The following is a 24,715-nucleotide window of genomic DNA, read 5'->3' as shown; positions in this document are numbered from 1 at the left end:
TATTTTCTTGTTAAAAAAAACCCACTCATTTTGAAGGTGTGGCGAGCATATCTTTAGTGGCAACTTATTTTATTTTGTAGTAGTAGCAACTTTCTTGTTCATTTATGGAATCCGGTCAACTTCCTTTGTTTTTACTTTATCGAACTGCGCATGCAATTGACGTTGAGGGCAATTGGGGCCAATTTGGGGCCACATTGGGGCCTGTGTGCACTGGAGTCTGATAAAATTTAAAAAAAATTACTTGCAGTGTAAATAGTTATCTGGAAAAAAAACACACACAAAAAAAACGATTTCAGCCACTTGGGCCTGCAGTCTAAACATAGTCTTACATGCACCACTAATCAATAGTGCGCAGATAATAGGCTTTATATATCCATTCATACGGTAATGACCTGCTGGTGTAAATGTTTATGTTCATGTGTTATTTATGTTCCGTGTCCCAATGATCGTAAACATACTGAGCTTGAAAGAGGATTGACGGAGAATGAGGAAGTGTTGTGTGTCTTGGAGTGAAGCACAAAGATGGACGTGTGTTCACAGGATGTAATACATGTTGGAATTAACACTGTAGTTAGCATAAGGTCGACAATAAAAATTAAGAAGAGCGTCAAACTTTGTGTGACTTCTTCTGGACGTTACAATAAATTATATTGGTTTAATTTGTTTTCACGCTTAAAAAACTAATTTTTAAGATATGGCGGATCTTATTTAACCATGGCTGGTCGCCACGATAAATAAATAATGATAAATGGGTTGTACTTGTATAGCGCTTTTCTACCTTCAAGGTACTCAAAGCGCTTTGACACTACTTCCACATTTACCCATTCACACACACATTCACACACTGATGGAGGGAGCTGCCATGCAAGGCGCTAACCAGCACCCATCAGGAGCAAGGGTGAAGTGTCTTGCTCAGGACACAACGGACATGACGAGGTTGGTACTAGATGGGGATTGAACAAGGGACCCTCGGGTTGCGCACGGCCACTCTTCCACTGCGCCACGCCGTCCCGATCAATTACATGGAGAGATAGAAATGGCACGTGATTTTGAATTGCATTGTGGGTGCTGGGTAACCATTTTTGCTGGACGTAGGTTTTGTTTACGTGGCTGTACTGCACCCGTGGGAATGTGAGAGAGAGCAACAAACTGAGTTAGAATGGATCGTACAAAATAAAAAAATCAAGAGATCGCACAGAAACAAACCTATTCCAAAGGCTCCCTACATTGAAATTTGTGGGTAAAATTGATTTATATGAACACGTCCAATGAACAAGAGATTTGAGTAAGCTGATGTCATTATCAAAGCCAAACCTGTCTATATTTTCTCAACAGTCAGTTTTTATACCGGTGAAGAATTTCAGAATGCAAAGACATGCACCTGGCTTGAATAGGCTCCAGCCAGCCCGAGAGGGACAAGCGGTAGAAAATAGATTAATGGAAAGTCTGTTAAGGCTTATAGACCTTCATTCAAATTGCGCACAATCTACGGCTTTCATCTCGTGTAAGTTTGAGATGGAAGGAGGGTGCCCTGCCTCATTTCAAAAGCAGGTCCAATATTACTTTTAAATACTTTGATTACTGTGCTACTTCTCCAAAAATAATATTCATTCATTTTTGTGCTTACCCAAGACTAAAAGTACAAATACTGTACGTTGTTTGTCACCTGCAGTGAACTTCTTGGCTAACGCTAACAGCCTTCTAAATGCTACGTATGTAACTGAATAAAACATGCTTTGATTCAAACTTACCAGTGTGAAAATGCAGTGAACACATCAACATGTACCAAGTGATGGCGTTAAGAGTCATGTTTTTAATTGTCTCCTGGTTGCTATCCAGGCTATTCGCCATTTCTTTATTGACTTTCTTAACCTGATTTCCTTTTGTGTTGCTTTTACGCTGGAAATGAGAAAAATCTCACCAAATCTTTTTTCTTCCTGAAGCGATCATGACCACGATTGTGGCATTTAATGATGCTGCACGTTTGCGCCATGTTTTGAACTTGTTAAAGAAAAAAAAAACTTCAGCAGAGTCTTATGTTTATTGTCCATCTATCCATTTTCTTCCACTTGTCCCTCTCGGGGTCGCGGGGGTGGCTGGAACCTATCCCATCTGCATTCGGGCAGAAGGTGGTGTACACCCTGGACAAGTAACAACCTCATCGGAGTGTATTCATTATAAATAAACTATTCAGTGTCCAGCAAGACCCACAATGCAATGCGTTTCCACGTCACACTTTCAAGTGTTTAATTTGACAGCCCTCGTTAAAACACAACGTTACCTGCAGATTGACAGTAAATAAAGGCTGCAGTTTATCAAGATCATGTGTACTAATCTTTCATTTTTCATAGTAAAGTTTGGGAAACCTTGTTGTAAAAGAGGCGTATCCTTTCAGCTTTTATTTACCGTATTTTCCGCACTATAAGGCGCACCTAAAAACCACAATTTTTCTCAAAAGCTGACAGTGCGCCTTATAACCCGGTGCGCTTTATTACGATTCATTTTCATAAAGTTTCGGTCTCGCAACTTCGGTAAACAGCCGCCATCTTTTTTCCCGGTAGAACAGGAAGCGCTTCTTCTTCTACGCAAGCAACCGCCAAGGAAAGCACCCGCCCCCATAGAACAGGAAGCGCTTCACCCGCCCCCGGAAGAAGAAGAAAAAACGCGCGGATATCACCGTACGTTTCATTTCCTGTTTACATCTGTAAAGACCACAAAATGGCTCCTACTAAGCGATCCGGTTCATAAAAAGACGCAATCTCTCCATCCGCACACGGATTACTACCGTATTTCACAGCTGATATTCCTGTGAACCGCACTGTGGAACGGGAGCACGTACGGTGAATATTCGCACCACAGGGAATGAGAAGTCATCCTTCACTGTGGTTCTAGCTTGCCATGCTAACTTCCACCCATGATGATATTCAAAAGGAAGACCTTGCCAAAAGAGACCTTTCCAGCCGGCGTCATCATAAAAGCTAACTCGAAGGGATGGATGGATGAAGAAAAGATGAGCGAGTGGTTAAGGGAAGTTTACGCGAAGAGGCCGGGTGGCTTTTTTCCACACAGCTCCGAAGGCGAACACACCTTCACTAAGACGGGCAGATAGCGCCGGTCGACATACGCCAACATCTGCCAGTGGATCGTAAATGCCTGGGCAGATAGTTTCGGTCACAACTGTGGTCCGAGTTTTCCGGAAGGCAGGATTCACAGAACTGCTGCACAACAACAGCGACACTGAATCCGATGACTTCGACGAGGCGGAGCCGGCCATTTTTGGATCCCACGCTTGCGCAACTTTTCAATTCGGACACCGAAGACGAAGAATTCGAAGGATTTACGAATGAAGAATAACTTCAGAAGGTGAGCGCTATGTTTATTTTGTGTGTTGTGACATTAACGTTCGAGCAACATTATGTTGCTATTTATTGCTCTACACCATTTTGAATTTTACTATGTTTGTGATTGCACATTTGCGTACATTTTGGGACAGAGTTGTTAGAACGCTGGTTTTCAATATATTATTAAAGTTTGACTGAACTATCTGACTGTTTTTTTGACATTCACTTTAGCGCAGCGTTTTTTTGACATTCACTTTAGCGCAGCGTAGGCGCGGCTTATAGTCCGGGGCGGCTTATTGGTGGACAAAATTATGAAATATGTAATTCATAGAAGGTGCGGCTAATAATCCGGTGCGCCTTATAGTGCGGAAAATACGGTAACTAAATGACCTTAATTTCTGTAGCTTTTTTACATGACAGCATGTCAGTTTTACATGGTCTGTTATTTGCAATTTTCCTTTGCCCACCGTTGCGCATGGCAGGAGAAGCCATCACGTTAAGTAAACAATACATCTTTATTTAAGCGCGCGTGCCACAGCAACACAACTCTGTCTAATTTTTTTGATTGACCATTGTACAATTTGACAGTTGTATATAACTGGCAAGGAGTGATTGCATTAGTAATGTTATGACTATTCTACACTGCACATGCATATTTTGTATTCGTCACACTATCTACACGTAGCAGACTTTAGGTGTTAAGTGGGCCGAAGCACTGTTTGAACGACCCCTCGATTTCCAACGAGGAACGGAAATAGGCTCTCACTCTTGCCAATCATTGACTGAGGCGTTATGTGCACATAGGTCAAGATGTAGGATTGCAACACTCAATTCTTTCCCCTTAATGAAGCTGTTCTTAGTGGACAGATGAGTAATACGTAAAATAAAGCAGCTAATACACAGCACCTCACTTTACTCCTCAGAATTTATGTCAAAAGTATTTGAAATGAAACTGTATCTGGCATGATGTTTGTGTGTATGCAGTCTTATTTTCCATAACCATGACTATAGGGACAATACAGGAAGTCAGTGTCATTATTAAGACTGCAAATGCTTCCTTTCTCACTGGGTATGTTTTTGTTAACTGTTAACTAAGACCTCCTATGGTCCTTTGATAATGTAAGAACAATTTGAACAGGTGTGGCCTTGGACTTGGCAAGAGAAAGACTGAGAGGCAGTGAGACTGGGCTGGTTTGAACAAAGCAAGTACAAAGCAGGAAATATAATTAATTCAAAGTCTAAAGAAATTAGACTTTGACTTTGCGGTTGGTCTTTACCCGCTTATTGCTTTCAAAGGTTAGCATGTACAGATGTTCGTTGCAGAATTTGGTCGAGGGTGTCAGCGGTTGGCACAGATAGAAAAGAGGAATTCCTTATCAGAACACTATCTTGCAGCTTAAGCGCTCGGTGAGAATGAGGTCCCTGTTATCTCTGAGTTGCAAGGTTAATGTTATCATGTTTTGCAATCTTTTCCAGTATTTCTTAGTATGGGACATGTTTTCAATAACAATACAAATGTCCTCATCAAATATTTTGCATGTTTTAGGAATTTAGGACATGTATTATATTATCTCTGCTTGGTGGAACTGGGCGTTTGCAGTTCTCCTGACATCAAATGAAGATATTTAGATTTTACAGTGGAACCCGCTTAAGTTGGTCCTGCTTATGTCAACAGCCCATTTATGCGGACCGACTCATCAAGTCCTGGTCCTCTCATTCGGGGTCGATAGTAGCTCAGGAGGCAGAGCAGGTCGTCCAATAACACAAATCAAAATAGAAATATGCACAAATGAAGGAAAATTAGATCAACAAATTGCTTTAGTTTAAAAAAATTGTTATATTATTGCCCATTCTCCTTATGTCTCGGGTGAAAGTAAATTGGCAAACAACGGCTTGTTTCGTTTTGGGTTACGTTGACAGCCACTTATGTTGACGTCACTCTCTCCTGTACAATCAAAATGATTTATAATCATAAAGTAATAGTACTGTTAATGATTTTCATCACACAAGCAACATTTATGCCTTCATGATATTAGTTTCTATGCCATCGGCAAAGCTCTGTCCTGACTGCTGAGCACTATTATTTATGTATTTTTTAAATCTGTGGGGCTACCTTCATGTTTGCATAATTACAGGAAGCTACTGTGGACACAATTATGTGACAAGCCATAGTTATTCCATAATGTCTTTATAAATTTGCCGGCCTGGATTTTCTAGATTTGTGTTAGTTATACTCAAACAATTAATCAAAGCAACAGAATATAACTTTAAGCTTGTTGCTAATTGGTTTAATCGATTAATCATTGTAGCCTTACTACATTAGTCCTTCAGTTTCTAAAGTACCAACGTTTTTTTGTCCTGTGTGTGTGTGTGTGTGTGTGTGTGAGTGTGGTGTGTGAAGACTGTCTGCCTTACTATGTGGTGGGGAATTTGACCACCTGTTCAACTATGAAGAATTCCCAGATGTACACATGACCATTAAGGGTGCAAAGAAGAAAACAAACCGTGCTTTTTATAGACTATTTCAGCAGCTGAGCCCTAAAACAAAAATGTCAAATAATTGCACAACGGAAGTGTTTGGAGTAAACAGGAAATTCATTGTTTGGGAATGCTGTAACTTATTTCAAGTTTTTACAATAGCTGAATTGGATAAGACCGATTGCAAAATCCTCACAAATATAATTTGGATTAACACTGTCAGAGAATGAGTCATTTAACATTACTGAAATATTAACCCACCCTATAGCCTTTCAATAGGTTTCATTCACACATTCTTTATCATTCAATTGATTTTTTTGGCCAATGTCCAAAAGACTATTAGAATGATTTCAAATTGACACATTTATACCGTTTCTACTGTTGAATGATTTTTAATGAAAAAAAAAAATAGAGAACAACTTTCTAATGTTGTACTACAGACCCAAGAGTTAAATACAGCAACATGAAATAGTTATTTAATTATTGCTAACATGACTTTTAAAAGTTAAGAGAATAAAACTATGTAATTTCACTCCAATTGCAAAGTCCCTAAATCATATATTAAACTTAACAGTCAGTTATCTTACCTGATTAGTCCCCCTTTCCTTCACACAAGTGTATTTTTTTTTATTTTCTTGCAGATACTAAATCATCTTGAATCGTGTATCTCTGTTGGCACTCTTCAATAACCCAAAATATGGTAGTCGTACTTGTAGGCTTTATTGCCACTTAATCTGCCTTCCACTGTCAGATTGTTTTAGAAATTGCTCCACCATGCCTCAATGGTTTGATTTCAAATTTTCGGGACTTATGAGGATACTAAATAAACATAGAAACAACAGGTAAGAAAAGTTGGTTTTGCATAATAGGGCCCCTTTAAGTGGGTACTTTTTGGCAATAAGAAGAGGGATGGACTGAGATTCGAAGGGTTTTGACATACGAGGGGCCGACATACGGGTGCCACTTTGGTAACATTTTGAAATTGTATTAGTAACCATCCGTATCAGGTTTATTATATAAACAATCACTGGTTTGGCTGTAAGTTAGTCATTGAAAATGTTAACTTTCAGGTAATCTCTCTAAAGGAATATTTTGTCTGCGTCGTATCTAATGCAAGAGGCACCAAATTAGAACAACAGTATCAGTGTGTGAAGGCAGCTAGTTTATCATCAGTGTAAATATCAGCTGCTGACCGTTTACCTTGGTCTTTAGTGGTCAATGGTCCACTTGGCTGTATCATTGTCATGCCATGAGCTGTGTTGTCTGCAGACAAGTAGCTTTGTTTTAGCAGTCAGACTTCACCATATATGGACTTCTTGAAAAAATAAGACCAAGATGCTGTCTATTCCATAAGGGAGAATGGAAGGGAGTTGCAGAATAACTGGGAAATTATGACAAAAGATGAATGATTAATGGGTTCGAAAAGATGGTAAATAAGTGGAAAATATATATCCACATGGGTGGTTAGAGGACGATGTAGAGTTGGAATGGGGAATGGCCAGGTAAAATGTTCCTAGTGTTTGGAGTACCTCTCCAGCAAGTTACCACCTGCCCACTGACTGGAAAAGCCTGTCTTGAGTGCATGTTTATTATCTCACATCTCTGCTTTACTTTGTCCATGGCAAAAAAAAAAAATGCACTGTTGTGTATCCGTCATTGATAAGTACTCACAAATGACAGTATTTTTTTTTGCCTAAACCCGATTTTAAACATAAGTCTTAGAACATAATCTATGGTTAAAGGTTTTTGATGCTATGACCGTTCTGTTTTTGAGACAAAATAGAGTGGTTGTTAACTAAAAATAGGTTGTTTGTCTTGGCTTTTAGACTATTTTCCGCTCAGTACATGAGTACATGTCAAGCAACATCTGCTGGCATGACTTTGGCGCCAATAAAGAGGTGTTTTGCATTGTGGGTATTCTGGTAATGGCATCGTTATTTTGCACCAGCTTTTTCTTACAGAAAAAAAAAATCCAGGCCGAGCAGAATTGTGCTAAATTGTAATCAAAAGGCTTGTCAGCAGATTAACCATACCTGTATCGACAGTAAAGAATGTTGGCAGCAGTATCTTGTTCTGGGGTTTTTTCTTTGGGGATTTAGTCCAGGTGGAGAGTTTTATAGTCGGTTCTAAAAAGCAGTCAAATTTGACACAAAACTTTCAGATACTTGCTATAAGGCTGAATCTGAAGAGTTCACTTTTAAGCACGACAATTGTATCATGCTTTAACAAAAAATTGCTTAACTGGAAGAAAATGTAAGTTTTGCAACAACCAGAAGCCATAACTATGTGGGGTGATCAAAAGATGTCACAGGTCGGTGATGATGTCATGACGTAATTGTTGAATTTGCAAAATTGGCCATGAGGCATCTGCATAACGGGATTAAAAAAAACATGAAAGCAAAACAAATATTTTAAGAACTAGAAACAAACTTTCTTTTGTCCCTTTAATGCAGTGGTTCTCAAACTTTTTTTGTCATCCCCCACTTTGGACAAGGGGGAGTTTTCAAGCCCCACCTGCCCACATCGCCCCAACAGAGCGCTAATGCCAAGCTTTAACATTTTCAAATTTATTGAACATCAAGTTGTATACATTCAAACTCAATAACATAAAATAACATCAAGTTAAATGAAATAACTGTGCAGCTGTGGTATAACTTGCATCAAGTTCAATAATAAATAAAATAACTTCCATCAAGTTCAATAAATAAAACAAAAGTGTTATAACTTGCATCAAGTTCAATAATAAATCAAAAAAAGTGTTATAACTTGCATCAAGTTCAATAATAAATCAAATAAAAGTGTTATAACTTGCATCAAGTTCAATAATAAATCAAATAACTTGCATCAAGTTCAATAATAAATCAAAAAAAGTGTTACAACTTGCATCACGTTCAATAATAAATCAAAAAAGTGTTATAACTTGCATCAAGTTCAATAATAAATAAAATAACTTCCATCAAGTTTAATAAATCAAAAAAAGTGTTATAACTTGCATCAAGTTAAAAAATAAATCAAAAAAAGTGTTCTAACTTGCATCAAGTTCAATAATAAATCAAATAAGTGTTATAACTTGCATCGAGTTCAATAATAAATCAAATAACTTGCATCAAGTTCAATAATAAATAAAAAAAAGTGTTATAACTTCCATCACGTTCAATAATAAATCAAAAAAGTGTTATAACTTGCATCAAGTTCAATAATAAATAAAACAAAAGTGTTATAACTTGCATCAAGTTCAATAATAAATCAAAAAAAGTGTTATAACTTGCATCAAGTTCAATAATAAATCAAATAACTTGCATCAAGTTCAATAATAAATCAAATAAAAGTGCCACTTTGCAATCTTTGCAAAAAAAAAAAGGAGGAGCTATGCATTTGGCAAGACAGGGCAAGTGACAGCACTTTTCCACGGGAGAGCCACCTTGCTTCACTGTGAAACAGCACGGCTGTATGATCAGCTCCCATTTCCTCACACAGTGCAGAGAACAGTCGCACTTTCAGTGGTCGTGTTTTGATCAAATTTACCGCGCTCATAACATCTGTTAAAACCTCATTGAGTTCGGGGCTGAGCTGCCTTGACGCGAGTGCTTCCCGGTGAATGACACAGTGTGTGCCCGTCACATTTTTGTTTCTCTGCAGGCGCTGGCTCTGGCTCGACGACCTTTGAGGTGCGAGTCACAAATGTATATATTTGTGTAATTGTGGTCCACACATTAGCCTGCTACACATCCACGCAAAAGTTTGTTCCACTTAGCCCCGCCCCCAGTAGTTACTGTTGCTATCTGTCAAACTTTCGCTCCTACCGAGAAATTTAAAGCCGACAGTGAAAATAAGTACCGGTAATTTCCATTTATTTATATAGCGGATTTCACAGACAGAATCACAAAGTGATTTACAGTGTGTATAGAAAATGAAAGCATAGTAAAAAAAAAAATCTAAGAAAAAAAAAATTTTTTAAGTGAAATTTCCTCCCGTTCCTCGCGCCCCACCTGTCATGTCTCTATTCCCCACGAGTGGGGCGCGCCCCACACTTTGAGAAACGCTGCTTTAATGTCATTAACAAGACACAGACGTCTGCAAGTGTTTTTCAATGTGGGGAACCCACAGCAGCACTCAGTTTCATTTCAGAGCCTCCAAAGGTCTCCTCGAGATTTGTCACTAGTTGCTTTTTTGATGAAGACTATCAAGGGGGCTCCTATTACTTGTGCACCAATGACAGTTATAGCGTGTGGGTGTGCATTTGCAAAACCCCGGAATTATGAGTTTTGACAAACAAGTCGTTTTTGGTGCACATTCTCTATGTTTTTTATTGTTGGCAATAATTCAGATATTGTGTTGTGGATTTATTTATTTTTGAAAGTATTACTTAGTTATCATTTAATTAATATAATTGAAGTATTTAAATTACTATTCTGTTCAACTTGAATGCCACAAAATTCCATAGTAACAAAAAGGCATTGATGTTTTTTTTGTTTTTTTTTTACAAATATGTGCATGTTTTCAAATTTTTTTCGTGCACCAATTTGGTACCAAATTCGCCCATCCCTCATTAGGGGGCCTGGAGTTGACCCTTAACACCTGACTAATTGCAACAGAGTTAGGCGAGGTCGGGTAGGAGGCTTCGGAATCCGAGCATGTCTGCCAAGAGGAAAAGAATGCCGATTTACGCTGTACATGAGATTTATGGAGTATTATTATTATTATTATTATTATTATTTTATTTTATTAAAATAAACATAATATAGTGCCCCAGTAGGAATCAATATCATTTTAAAAGCGTTTTATGTTGACTGTACTTAAAGAGAGCAATAAGATGATTCGCTTTGCCCCATGCTGGAGGGAGGCATATCAAACAGGAAAAGCTTGACCCGAGGAACTCCCCTTGTGTAAATATATATCTGTGGCATCGTACATTGTCACAGTTAGTCTCTTGTTCTAAATTCTGCCTTGCATGCATTATAACACCATCTGTCACCAACTTCCTGTTCTACGTCCTCTTTATTAATGATTTTTTCTTCCCTTATTTATTTTAATTCTCTTGTTTTATGTTCCTCACTATTGTATATTGTATTCCACCCACATGCTTGCATTCTTTCACTGTGACATCACAACTACTGCACCACACTGCCATATATGCAATTTGTTTTTTTTCCCCTCTACTTTTTATTTTTTCTGCTCTCTTTGTTCTTGGAACAACAAAATGGCATGATAGTTAAAAACACTACCGTGGACATTTATCAATGGGCTCATGACGATAACAGAAGTCATCTTCATCAACCCACGAGCTGCGGAAGCTTATCTCCAATCAGCTAAACAGACCCGAAAACTCCACAGTTATGTTTTGGTGAATTTACTGAGGAATTTGTGATTCCTAACGACACTAGCTTCATAGCATTACGATAGCACGCACAAATATACATGAAAACACTCCTACATACCTCACACATGGGACAATTTAGTAGGTGTGAATAATTTTAGTAGTATCGTAAAACTTACAAACATTTCTTGGAATGATGAATGAATAATCCAGAGGAGTTAAAACGCAATGGATGACTAAAAGACGCAACGGCACTTGCACTTCCGGTTGAAAGCCCTAAACAGAAGGAAAGACGTTCACCCCGCAGCACGTGCAGTATGTGAACTTGTCTAAAATATGGCGCCATTGCACAAACATTAACACACATTTTCAGTCTTTCTGATTGTGTTCAATGAAAACTATTTGTTGAACACAAAACATTATGGCCCTTTGCAAAAAGAAAAGTCATAAATTAACCGCACCGTTTATAACCCTCAGGATTTAAAGCGTTGGAAAAAAGTAGCGAACTATAGTCCGGAATTTACGGTACGGTAATAGAATTTTTGGATGTTTGAAATATTAAAAATATATGTAAAGTGTGTGAGTATTAGTGGTACAATTGACAGAGAAGAGAAATGCTGGAGATGTAATGGAATAGCGGTCTGGTTAATGTCAAGATTGTGTGTTTTGTTTGTAGAGGGTAATTGGAGATTTATCTGCAAGGATGAAATAGTTGATAGGTGCACTTAAATTGTCTTCATTTGATAATTTGCAGCCACAGGGTTAATGCCAGATCCCCCTCTCTAGCTTCACTGTCACACATCTCTCTGAAAGTTTTACACAAGTGAGAAAAAAAAGGTTTTCTGTAATCTCAGTTTTGGGGCTATTAATAATGACATGTGTTATGTGTGCTATAAAACCTGTGGTGTTTCAGCAGAAAGACAAGTACCAGAGTTTTGCTTTGCTTATTTTGTTTTCCATGGAACTAACATTTTCTATCAGACATGTCTGCTTGGTAGATACGGCCAATAAATTACATTTGTTCAAGCTAGGTGTGTCATTTTAACATTGCTCAGTTGTACAGGCATATTGTTTTTGGTTTTAGGCCACCTTCCGTGTAATTCTGTCCTCCTGTGACAGGGGATTTAGCTGAGGTGCAAAGTGATTATTGAGGATAATGTAATGGAGATGGGTGGGGTTGTCATTCAGACTGTATGGACTTAGTTTTGAACCTTCTAACTTAAAAACAGCATTGGAATTGTAGAAGATTATTCATATCTGCCCAATTACCTACACATTTGTGCTAAATCAATTTTAATAACACTACTGGGTATTTTGGTCAATCTTTATATTTGCGCCACTAAAACCAGGTGCATCAGCCATTGCTTAGATTATCTTGTGTGTTTATCTGGTTCATCAGTCCAATTTTTGGGCCCATAAAATAGCATTGGCAATATTTGAGCATTTACATTGTGGTGGTTATCGGAGAATAAACTCTTTATACCCTATCCACACAGACTGTGCAAATGTTTTTTAACTGTTTTTTAGCCTTGCAGCACTTTGGAGGTATGAATCTAGCGTTTTGAAACCCCCCCCCAAAGTGGTTGTACCCTAAAACGCTATCAGAGCGTCTCTATGTGGAGAGCAAATACACCATAATGGTAAAAGGATGACCTCACAATGCCTGTCTATCACCACACAGGCATTAACAGAACTACAGGTTTGTGTTTATGTTACGCAGAATAATGATTATATGGGGACTTTTGAAGCTGTGTAAAGAATCGGTCCATTTGTGTTCACATGTTGTGGTATTGTAACTTAAAAAATGCACGCATCTATACTAATTGAGGAAAACGATGTCAACAAACTGTGGTACTTTCAAAAATATTTTAACTTCTTTATCCATCCATCCATCCATCCATCCATCCATCCATCTTCTTCAGCTTATCCGAGGTCGGGTCGCAGAGGCAGCAGCCTAAGCAGGGAAACCCTGACTTCCCTCTCTCCATCCACTTCGTCCAGCTCCTGCCGGGGGATCTCGAGGCATTCCCAGGCCAGCCAGGAGACATAGTCTTCCCAAGGTGTCCTGGGTCTTCCCTGTGGTCTCCTACCGGTCGGACGTGACCTAAACACCTCCCTAGGGAGGCGTTCGGGTGGCATCCTGACCAGATGCCCGAACCACCTCCTCTCGATGTAGTGGAGCAGCGGCTCTACTTTGAGCTCCTCCCAGATGGCAGAGCTTCTCACCCTATCTCTAAGGGAGAGTCCCGCCACCCGGCGGAGGAAACTAATTTCGGCCGCTTGTACCCGTGATCTTGTCCATCTGGTCATAACCCAAAGCTCATGACCATAGGTGAGGATGGGAACCTAGATCGACCGGTAAATTGAGAGCTTTGCCTTCGGGCTCAGCTCCTTCTTCACCACAACGGATCGATACAGCGTCCGCATTACTGAAGACGCCACACTGATCCGCCTGTCGATCTCACGATCCACTCTTCCCTCACCCGTGAACAAGACTCCGAGGTACTTGAACTCCTCCACTTAGGGCAGGATCTCCTCCCCAACCCGGAGATGGCACTCCACCCTTTTCCGGGCAAGAACCATGGACTCGGACTTGGAGGTGCTGATTCTCATCCCAGTCGCTTCACATTCTGCTGCGAACCGATCCAGTGAGAGCTGAAGATCCTGGCTAGATGAAGCCATCAGGACCACATCACCTGCAAAAAGCAGAGAACTAATCCTGCAGCCACCAAACCGGATCCCCTCAACGCCCTGACTGCGCCTAGAAATTCTGTCCATAAAAGTTATGACAGAATCGGTGACAAAGGACAGCCTTGGCGGAGTCCAACCCTCACTGGGAAGGGGTTCGACTTACTGCCGGCAATGCGGACCAAGCTCTGACACTGATCATACAGGGAGTTTTATCTTATTCTTTATCTATCACTGGCTGAAATCACAAGTAAATGTGCAAGAAATGGCTATTTTCGGTGCGTCCCTTGACAGCTCAATTCAGAGCGCATGCTTATTTTTTTCTAAATACGGACAATTGCGTTTTTTAAGGGACATTTGACATTCCTAAATTTCTGAATGTGAATAGATTATTTTACTTGTTACATACTCCACACATAAGGATGAACATATCAGGCATTAAGGAGTTTTAATCTTTATCTGTGTGGTGTGCAAAAACAATATCAAGAAAGCACACCACACACATGACTTTATATTGCTGACCCAGACTCTAGTCTTCCAAGCTCAAAATCTTGCAATAGGAAACAACCACCATAGCAACAACAGGAAAAACAGCAACATAGAAGAAAAGAGAACAGGACACATGAAAGGAGGGGATGATGATGGACTTGGGACTAGTTTTGACAGAAAATGTTAACTAAAAAAATAAAATAAATTGAGAAAAAAATATGGAGACTGTTTAAAAACAAACTTTATAATCTACTGTGCGAGCTAGAGGTGAGTATGTTCTCCACAAAGTAGCCGTAATGCTTTTTTATCTTCTTCAAATCTGACCGCACGTATCAGAAATTATTTTGCCGATCAATATCGGATTGGGACATCTCTAAACGAGATGCATCCCTAAACCTTCTTTTTTGACCACATGGGCTGTGGAAAGTAGTAGTTGACATATTAAAAATATTTCTGCACAAACTATGCAGAGGAAGTGAAACTGGAAGGAGGCATTTCAGAGTGGAGAAGAGAAATAGGGGCGGTAGGAGAAAGTTCCCACTTCCAATTTTCCCACAGAGTTAAGGTCACATGTTCTCCCCTCAAAGTGGTCATTTGGGATTTAGATGTTTTTTTTAACCATCCCTGTGTCTAAATGTAATATTTTAGTTAATGTTTTCTCTTGAGTGCAATACGTTTTCTCAATAGAGAGACCAATTATTGCCAAGTATTGAATTGGAAGCATGGGCGGACTGTTCATTAGGAGCGGCAAGATTTTTCCTGGTGGGCTGCCGGCTTATCTAATTAGAAATATTTGTGTGGGCCTTTTCAGTATAGGAAGTGGCTGTTTGGACAGGAAGCTGGCAATTTGTTCGCGCAACTTGTTAAGATAAAATTAGATAATTTAGCCGGCAGTCGAGAGCCTAAACGTTATATTCTGTTTATTTCTTCTTTTTTTTTTAGCAAGTCAGGAATAGCTTCACATTTGTACTTGCATGCAATTTAAAAACCGGCATCAACCAAAATGGCTAAATTAGTTAATGTAAAAACATTTTTCATGGTTTGTTTGCATGTATTGTGACTTTTTTTTAAAAATTGCATAATAGCAGTTTGCAGCTGTGTCCTGTGAATGGTCTCTTTTGTTATTTTAGCCCTTTTCCGTGAACAAGCACTAATTAGAATAATCTATGATGGTATTGTATGGTCTACTTGCACACACTGCACTTGGTCATTGTTCTACACTATCGAGTTTCACAGCATCATTCAGTAAGACATGGTGATCGTGGGATACTTACTACCTACCTATGCAATCAATCTCTACTAAGTCCTTGATTCCAGTAAGAGGCAGGAAACAATCTTCTTGCCAGGGAGAATACCAGCGCATGAACAGAACCCTATAAAAGACAACTCTTATGCCAGGGCTGCCAAAGTTCGGCCCCGGGGTCATTTTCAGTCCGCAGCCTATTTTGTTTTTATTGGGCCTTGGCATTTTGTATAAATAAAATACATTAATTATTAATGAGCTGCAGTGGTACCTTGTCTCATGAGTTTAATCGGTTCTGTGACGGAGGTTGTACACTGTAAAAAAAATAAATAGCTGGCTTAACTCAGCCAGGTCATCTTGTTGCTTTGACTGAGCTGAGTCAATTTATAGTCCATACATCCATTCATTTTCTACCGCTTATTCCCTTCGGGGTCGCGGGGGCGCTGGAGCCTATCTCAGCTACAATCGGGCGGAAGGCGGGGTACACCCTGGACAAGTCGCCACCTCATCGCAGGGCCAACACAGATAGACAGACAACATTCACACTCACATTCACACACTAGGGCCAATTTAGTGTTGCCAATCAACCTATCCCCAGGTGCATGTCTTTGGAGGTGGGAGGAAGCCGGAGGACCCGGAGGGAACCCACGCAGTCACGGGGAGAACATGCAAACTCCACACAGAAAGATCCCGAGCCTGGGATTGAACCCCAGACTACTCACCTTCGTATTGTGAGGCAGACGCACTAACCCCTCTTCCACCGTGCTGCCCTTCAATTTATAGTGTCAAGTATATTACACTTCAAAACATGAGTTGACACTTGACATTCAGTCTGATGTAAGGTAAACTTAAAAATATTAGTTGAGATAACTTTATGTTGGTTAGTGGCCTAGTGGTTAGAGTGTCCGCTCTGAGATCGGTAGGTTGTGAGTTCAAACCCCGGCTGAGTCATACCAAAGACTATAAAAATGGGACCCATTAGCTCCCTGCTTGGCACTCAGCATCAAGGGTTGGAAGTGGAGGTTAAATCACCAAAAATGATTCCTGGGCGCGGCACCGCTGCTGCCCACTGCTCCCCTCAACTCCCAGGGGGTGATCAAGGGGATGGGTCAAATGCAGAGGACAAATTTCACCACATCTAGTGTGTGTGTGACAATCATTGGTACTTTAACTTTTAACTTAACATAACTTAAATATATTTATGTCAAGGTCCTACAACTGTAAGTCAAGGTGACTCAACATGGTAAATGGTCTGTATTTATATAAAGTGTATACATCTGTTTTTGCATACATTATCACATTCACCAAATCATACAAAGCACTAACTATGAGCTATTACGAAGAACTAGGCTGGGATTCAAATGGCAACCCTCCGTTTACAGCCTGCCATTCTATAAAACAGCCACTCTACCCACTGTGCCATACCACACATATCCATCCATCCATCCATTTTCTACCGCTTATTCCCTTTGGGGTCGCGGGGGGCGCTGGAGCCTATCTCAGCTACACCACTTATTTAATAAGATTTTCAAGGTTCAACACTGTGTGTGACGTCACAATGCTGGCACAAGCATGTTGGTTGAAATTCCCACCTTGACTTACTTTATGACGTTAACTGAACTTATTATTATAGATTTTTAACAAGTTTCCATGCTTTTTTCTACTTGAAGTTGTCATAACTCTTCTTACTTAGTTGTAATTTGTTATGTCAACTTAACAATAGTCCTTGTGACTCAAAGCCAAAATGACTTTTAACAATGTAGCCCAAAATATCTCAAATACATCCATCCATCTCCTTCTGCTTATCCGAAGTCAGGTCGCGGGGACATCAGCCTAAGCAGAGAAGCCCAGGCTTCCCTCTCCCCAGCTACTTCGTCCAGCTCTTCCCGGGGGATCTCTCGGCGTCCCCAGGCCAGATGGGAGACATAGTCACCCCACCGTGTCCTTTGTCTTTCCTGTGGCCTCCTATCAGTCGGACGCGCCTGTGCCTCAAATCAATGTTCCCCAATGAAATGAATTAAAATTGTAAAATTTAAAAACGCTTATTATTAGATAATGAATATTGTATGAAAAACAATACAATAGAATATACTATAAACAACTGCAGTAGTTGCATAAAGTAACCTAATATTAATGCCCTTCAACCACTGGTTTGCAGGAATGTGTCAATGTCTGGCTGTGGGCTGTGGACAATCACTACTTCAACCAATGGCGGGGACTGGGAGGCTCGTAACCCAAATTTATACTTGCAACTTAAAGAATAAAAAAGTAGGGACAGCTCATATCTCAAAATAGTCATAAGTTCACGTACCATTGTATTACAATATATCACAAAAGTGAGTACTGCGTACACCACCCGCGTTTCAACAATCATTTTATTATATTTTCCCGAGGCCTATCCAAGCTGCATTTGGGCGAAATGCAGGGTATACCGTGGACAAGTCGCCACCTCATCGCAGGGCCTACTGTTGAAATGTAATTTGGATATAACTTTTGGAGTAGTCAGTGTGGTTGATAAGTGTTGTTCTTACCTTTTGATCTCAGATAAGGGCCATACAAAGAATTGCTTTGTTAACCAAAAGGTTAAGGCACCAATAAACAGCCATAAAGTTATCAATTGGATGGATAAAACAATATTTGCATGGTTTCTATGACTCCTTTCCTCTCAAGGTCTAACTTTTATTGCTTCAAAGCCGATTTAAAAAAATAAAAAAAATAAAAAATAGAACAAGCGATTATGGCTGGGTAATTTTCCAATTTGATTTCTATTCATAAGATTGTAAATCGATTAATCACAAATCTGTTTGATCTACACTTGAATGGGTACTGCACTTTTTTGGAATTCTGCCTATCGTTCACAATCATTGTGAGGGACAAGAACGCACATATTTTTTTTCTAGGCTTTTAAAGATGATTAAAACATTTGAAAGATGTGGCTAATGGGAGTCATTGTTGTAGCCTTCAAATCCCTCTAAAACAAGTTCAAAACCCTCCATCAACCTGTTATGTACGCGCTGCAAGTATATTTATAATGTAGTAACTGACACATTCAGTCTGTAAGACTGAAAATGGGTATTTTATGCATTACCGTAACTTCTTTCCTCAGCGCGTTTATTTCCGTTTCCTTACCCGTAGCAATGCACTTTCGACGTCAAGCAACACATTTGTGTTCTTACTTCAGGAAACAAAGGCTTGTGTGTGTTCTAATCATGGCAAACTTGGAAAACAAAGACAACAATTTTTAGACAAATGAGGATTCATAACCTTATCTTCTTGAACCTGAAAATACAGAGGATGAACTGCTGGTTACTGAAGCGAGCACAAAGAGGCTGAAACATGGGCGCAGACGGAAGCCGAGAGAGTGAGGTCGGCGTGTCTTGATGCTGCAAATGTGGAACTAGGAGCAAAGCAATGCCAATATAAATGGAGTGCTTACCCAAACTAAACCGGAAAACATGTCCCTGGCCAGCTGGATGAAACAGACAACTGTCCATCGAGTGAGTCACTATAATATTGATCATGATACATGCAGTACATCATGCTATTGTTAGTACATCTACAGTAGATGCACTGTCAAGCTAGCTATGTACAAACAAAACATAAAATGTGGGCTAATACTTTACATATTCTGTAATATGGTTGTTCATGTTTTTCAGTCAATACAGATTGGTGTCCTATCGCATTGTGTTGTGCATTACAAACTCAAAAACCATTCAGCTGTTGACGTAGTAGCTAGCTTACAGCTAACACCGTTGCAAGATGATGTATTACTACAATATAAAAACAGTTCCTCAGTGTTCGTTCTTACAAAAACAATGTTGCTACAGCCTGGTTATTATACAGGTTATGTAATGTAAATTAAGTATTGTTGGCGGTTTTTGGATGCACTTTTAAAGTGACGTAGAGGCAGCATGGATTGCTCCCACTGGCTGCATTGCGAGCTACCTAGAATGCGCCGATTACTACAAATTACAATGCAAAAAAAAACCCAAATACATTTGTCTTCTAGTCTCTCAAATCTGTTACAAAACATAGATGCATTTAGTTTTTTCTCTTAGCCATAAACAACTTTGGACAGTTTAAACTTTCTCAAAAAGCTCAAAAGCGAAATTTTGAAATAAGCAAGGAATTGCAAGTGAAAGTGCTATAACAGGGCGTTTCAACTACATAATGAAGAGGGCCGTAGTTTCAAGAGCCCAGGGGCTCAGGGGCCGGACATCGAAATTTTAATGTTTTGTCAGAAGGTGCCTCCGCAGGTTATATTCTTTTGAGACTGTATTTACTTAATTGCAAAGTAATAATACATTCATTATTCTGCCCTCACTACTCGTTTCCAGCATGTGCACCTAGACATATAGGTTACAGAATGAAGAAACAGAAGGTCTAGAAGTTTTGTTTGCGATTGATGTTCCTTCTTTTGAATTAATTTCCTTCCTAAGTTTTTTTTCTTTAAACTTTCATTTAGGTTTGTAAGACTGAAAATATAAACATTACGAAAGTATAACCTCCATTGTGTATTTTACATAAATAATATCCATTGTGTATTTTATATAATTAAAAGAGAATGTTTAGTGCTAATACAATCACTCAATAAACTACATAAATATTGCAGACACGTAGCGCAACACAATTAAACCTAAGGTATAGCTTTATCACCCTCTACTGGTCAAATTGTTAAACAGCCAAAAAACAAGACCAAAAAAAGACAGTACAAAGTCAGCAATTTCTATACATTCATACTTTCACGATTTATTTTGAATTCTTTCATGGTCGTTAGTGGCGGGAGTACTGCATACATAAACAACCCTATTTTGCATGGTTTCATCAAGCATATTTAAGCCTAAATTAAAAGCTTTGGCGGGCCGGATGTGGCCTATGGGCCGCCAATTGAAAAGGCTTGTGCTAGACATTCTCGCACTCCTAAGAGCCTGGCTAACATCTGGTTTGTTTGTTTAGTTGCAGAATTTTCTTATGCCGTTAATTAAAAATGTGTTTGTGTGCGTGCGGCAACAATTTTTCTTTAGTATTTGCTTTTGATCCTGCAGCATTTATGTGATTGTGTTTTCTGGTGTTTGTTTATTGGATCATTTCTGTATTTGAACTTTGCTGCGCCTTTACCTCTGTTGGCCACCGTGGAATCGTATAACCCTAGATTAATTCTTTATGACAGTAAAACAGGCAGTCATGGTATGCTTTGGTACCACTGTAAATGAGCAGATGCATCTGAGGATGTACTTTTATTTTCTGCTGTGGAAAACAAAGAAGTTGTGGCTGATATTTCAAATATATACTGGATTTATATGCATTTATATGACATTGTAATACCACTGATCTACACTGATTGATGAAAGTATACTCAAAGGTTCTGCTTTGAAAGAAAGGAAGGGACAAGGAAGGGTTAAAGTCTGACAGCTGAACAAGATATTGGTCAGATCAAGCTCCTCCTCCTTCCAACTCAGCACAAATATGTAACCTCCGCCTGCAGAACACATACACACGTCTGTTAATGTGCCGCCGTAAATAGTCAGGAATAGTAAATCAAACGCAAAGTAATGTTTATAGTTGATGTGTGTTTAACAGTTGGGAACCGTCTATCTCTTCATGAACCTTGCCTATATCCTACTGTCTGTCCACTGTGTGTATGACAGAGGTGAGAGTCTGGCAAACATTACTGAGATTCCTGCAGCGTAAGCTCCTAGTGTTCTGGCTGTGGGGACATAAAGTAGAAGAAGAGGGGCGGAGCGAGAGAGAGGTGGAGGTGTGCACAGTTTAATCTCTCACACAATATGTTCAGCCCAGTTCAAAGTGTGTTTCCTTTTGAAAAAAAAAATGTCAACTGTTTGCCTCAGCAAAAACTTTAAGCTCCTCCCTGAACTTTATTTAGTCAGTGATGACCACGCGAGGGCAGTGTGAAAACCAACTCTCACTGAGCACTACAGTGAAGGTGATAGTGGAATTGTATTAACTTTGGAGATTTTTGTTTTAGAAATATGGCAACATTAAAATGTTCTACTAGATTTTGTCTCTTTATCACATTATATTTATTGTTTCATAATACGAAGGTCCTGAGTTCAATCCCGGGCTCGGGATCTTTCTGTGTGGAGTTTGCATGTTCTCCCCGTGACTGCGTGGGTTCCCTCCGGGTACTCCGGCTTCCTCCCACCTCCAAAGACATGCACCTGGGGATAGGTTGATTGGCAACACTAAATTGGCCCTAGTGTGTGAATGTGAGTGTGAATGTTGTCTGTCTATCTGTGTTGGCCCTGTGATGAGGTGGCGACTTGTCCAGGGTGTACAGCTGAAATAGGCTCCAGCACCCCCCGGTACCCCAAAAGGGACAAGCGGTAGAAAATGGATGGATGGATGGAATTCATCTTTCATTGCTAAATGTCAAAAGCCATGTCTCCACTTTATTCTCATTTTGATGGTTTTATTTCAAGTATCTTGTAGTGGTCAGAAACTAAATCCTAGAATATCTGGTCATTGTCCAAATACTTTGTGAACAAACTGTGCATACATTTTGTGGAATACTTTAAACTGATCATAGTGAACATTAGAGGCATATTACGTATGCGTGGATCGGTCCAAATATCGATTGTATCGATTCCAAGAGTTGTATCAGTATCAGATTTACTCCAGCCTATTGAGGTGAATATTTTTCAGTTTTCTCGTAGATTTTCTTTTCACAAAAATCTTTTTTCTCGTGTTGTTCATATTGTTTCAAATTAGTATGTTGATAAAGTATTTATTTTCATGTCACACTTTGTCAGGCGATATAAATCAACAACACAGGGTAGTTTTTTAATTTCCCGTCTATAAGCCGCTACTTTTTTCCATTGTTTTGAACCCATCCATCCATCCATCCATTTTTTCTACCGCTTGTCCCTTTCGGGGTCGCAGGGGTTCGCTGGAGTTTTTTTTTTGCTTTGTGCTATGTATAAACCAAGGGTCTCAGACACGTGGCCCACACCTTAATATGAAAATTGAATGTTAGTGCGGCCCGCGGGTTTTATATGAATGGCGCTTGACGGCGTCATACTTGTCAACCCCCCCGATTTTTCCGGCAGACTACGAATTTCAGGGCAACTATTCTCTCGAACGTGCCATGATGGTACAGCATTTAGCGCCTACTACAACCAGCGTGCCGGCCCAGCCACACATGTATGGGGCTTTTGCTTGCTCACGTAAGTGACAGCAATGCATACTTGGTCAACAACCACACAGATTACACTGACGGTGGCGGTATAAAAAACTTTAACACTCTTACTAATAATGCGCCACACTGTAAACCCACACCAAACAAGAATGACAAACACATTTCGGGAGAACATCTGCACCGTAACACAACATAAACACAACAGAACAAATACCCAGAATCCCATGCAGCCCTAACTCTTCCGGGCTACATTATACACCCCCGCTACCAAGCCCCGCCCACCTCAACCAACCTGTGTGGCTGTTGACCAAGTATGCCTTGCTGTCACTTGCGTGTGCAAGCAGATGATGCATATAACAAGAGGCTGGGCTGGCACGCTATTTATACAGATTGTAGAGGGCGCTAAATGCTGTACCATCATGGCACGCCCTTATTATTATTGTAAGGGTGAAAATCGGAGTTATCTGCGAGAGGCACTGAAATCCGGAAGTCTCCCGGGAAAATCGGGGGGGTCGGCAAGTATGCAGCTGAGCCGCATCAGAGTGATCAAAGAGCCGCATGCGGCTCCGGAGCCGCGGGTTGCCGACCCCTGGCCTAGCCCAATGAAGCCTTCAAGAGTAATTTCTGATCTAATTCCACTGTACCTTTATATCTCCCTGCATTATACCTTACTATATTCGAAATCTAAATCAAAGACAGGTCGGAATTGCCTTAAGACATGGAGTTGGCAGCATTACCCAGCACGGTTGAATTATATTTACGGGCTTTGTTCGCTTAGATCCCCAGGAAGGGGAGTCATCCTAATGAGGCTTATAAAATCTATCTTTCCTGCTGCCCCTTGACTACTCTTGGAAACTGCAACTAGGCACGCCAAAGCTGTTGCATCCCACTGTGCATCCCAGCCATAATAGGTTGTTTATATTTATAAAGTGGAATTAATTTAAGACTATCCCATTAGTGTTGACAACCAGTCTATGGAGAAAGGTTATTTATTATAAAAAGTGGCCAGTTTATGTCGTCATGTGTTTTTAATGTCGTCAACTTCATCATTTTCACTTGTGGGTTTTTGCAAAAGCAGATTTGTGGTTATGTCCAAATCAATTAAAACAATTAACTATTTTCTGTAAGAAACAAATTGCATCTATTTGAATTTTGCACAAATAGAAGAAAACAATCAACAAACTGCTGTATATTACAAAATCCTTTATTATCGCCCATGCCATAGTTGCAAGTAAAGGTTTATGCAAGAGATATTTTTTGTTATGTCGACAATCGCTAATGTCAACATTACTCAGCCAATCCTAAGGAATGTCGACTTAATTGGGTCCACAGTCTACTTTCTGTTTGCAATATGTTCTTCTGATGCTTAATTGGAGTTAAATTAATTTTGCTTATGTAATTCTTGGCACACAGCCAACAACAGCTGTAGGTAGTTGCAAGTCAAACTGATCACAGTCAGGCCAATATGTTGCACCCAGCTATGTGTGCTTTTTAGTCCGACAACTGAATATGTTCTCAGAACACACAGTCATTGGCTGTAGGATATCACTTATTAGTATCAACAAGCAGATGTATTTGACCGTTGAGGCCTTTGATCTTCTGAGAGTTGCTGTGTGTGTGTGTGTGTGTGTTTCTGTTCTGGCAATGCTTGCTTAATGGGGACATCGCTCTGTTTACACAGTCACCTTTAGGGGACCTCTGGCGGTATGGGGACAAAAAAACAGGTCCCCTAAAGGTAAACCTTTTTAAATGATAGTCAAATCCATTCTGAAGATGCCTAAGTGATTTTTAAGCTTTGGCCCATAAAACATGTTTACTGGTTAGTTTGAGTGTGAGACATTTGCACAGCAGCTCCCTCATCGGGCTGTAGCTGGTATTGCACTCGCTGCTCTGGTCACATTTCTTCCACATACAAATTTGTGTGAATTATGCAAAATTATTTAAATTCGGTCCCATCCATCCATCCATCTATTTTCTACCGCTTATTCCCTTCGGGGTCGCGG

At 39.8% G+C, this 24,715-nt stretch overlaps 1 protein-coding gene across 2 annotated transcripts in view; it reads left to right on the top strand.

Moving 5' to 3' along the window:
* The window catches only part of LOC133572619 (unconventional myosin-Ic-like), a 153,438-nt gene that overhangs the window by 57,858 nt on the left and 70,865 nt on the right, over positions 1 to 24,715 (top strand). The window lies entirely within an intron of this gene.

The sequence above is a fragment of the Nerophis lumbriciformis genome, linkage group LG30, assembly GCF_033978685.3.
Source record: "Nerophis lumbriciformis linkage group LG30, RoL_Nlum_v2.1, whole genome shotgun sequence".
Classification (NCBI taxonomy): Eukaryota; Metazoa; Chordata; class Actinopteri; order Syngnathiformes; family Syngnathidae; genus Nerophis; species Nerophis lumbriciformis.
The sequence above is the reverse complement of the archived record's forward strand: the minus strand, read 5'-3'. Positions and strand labels throughout refer to the sequence as shown.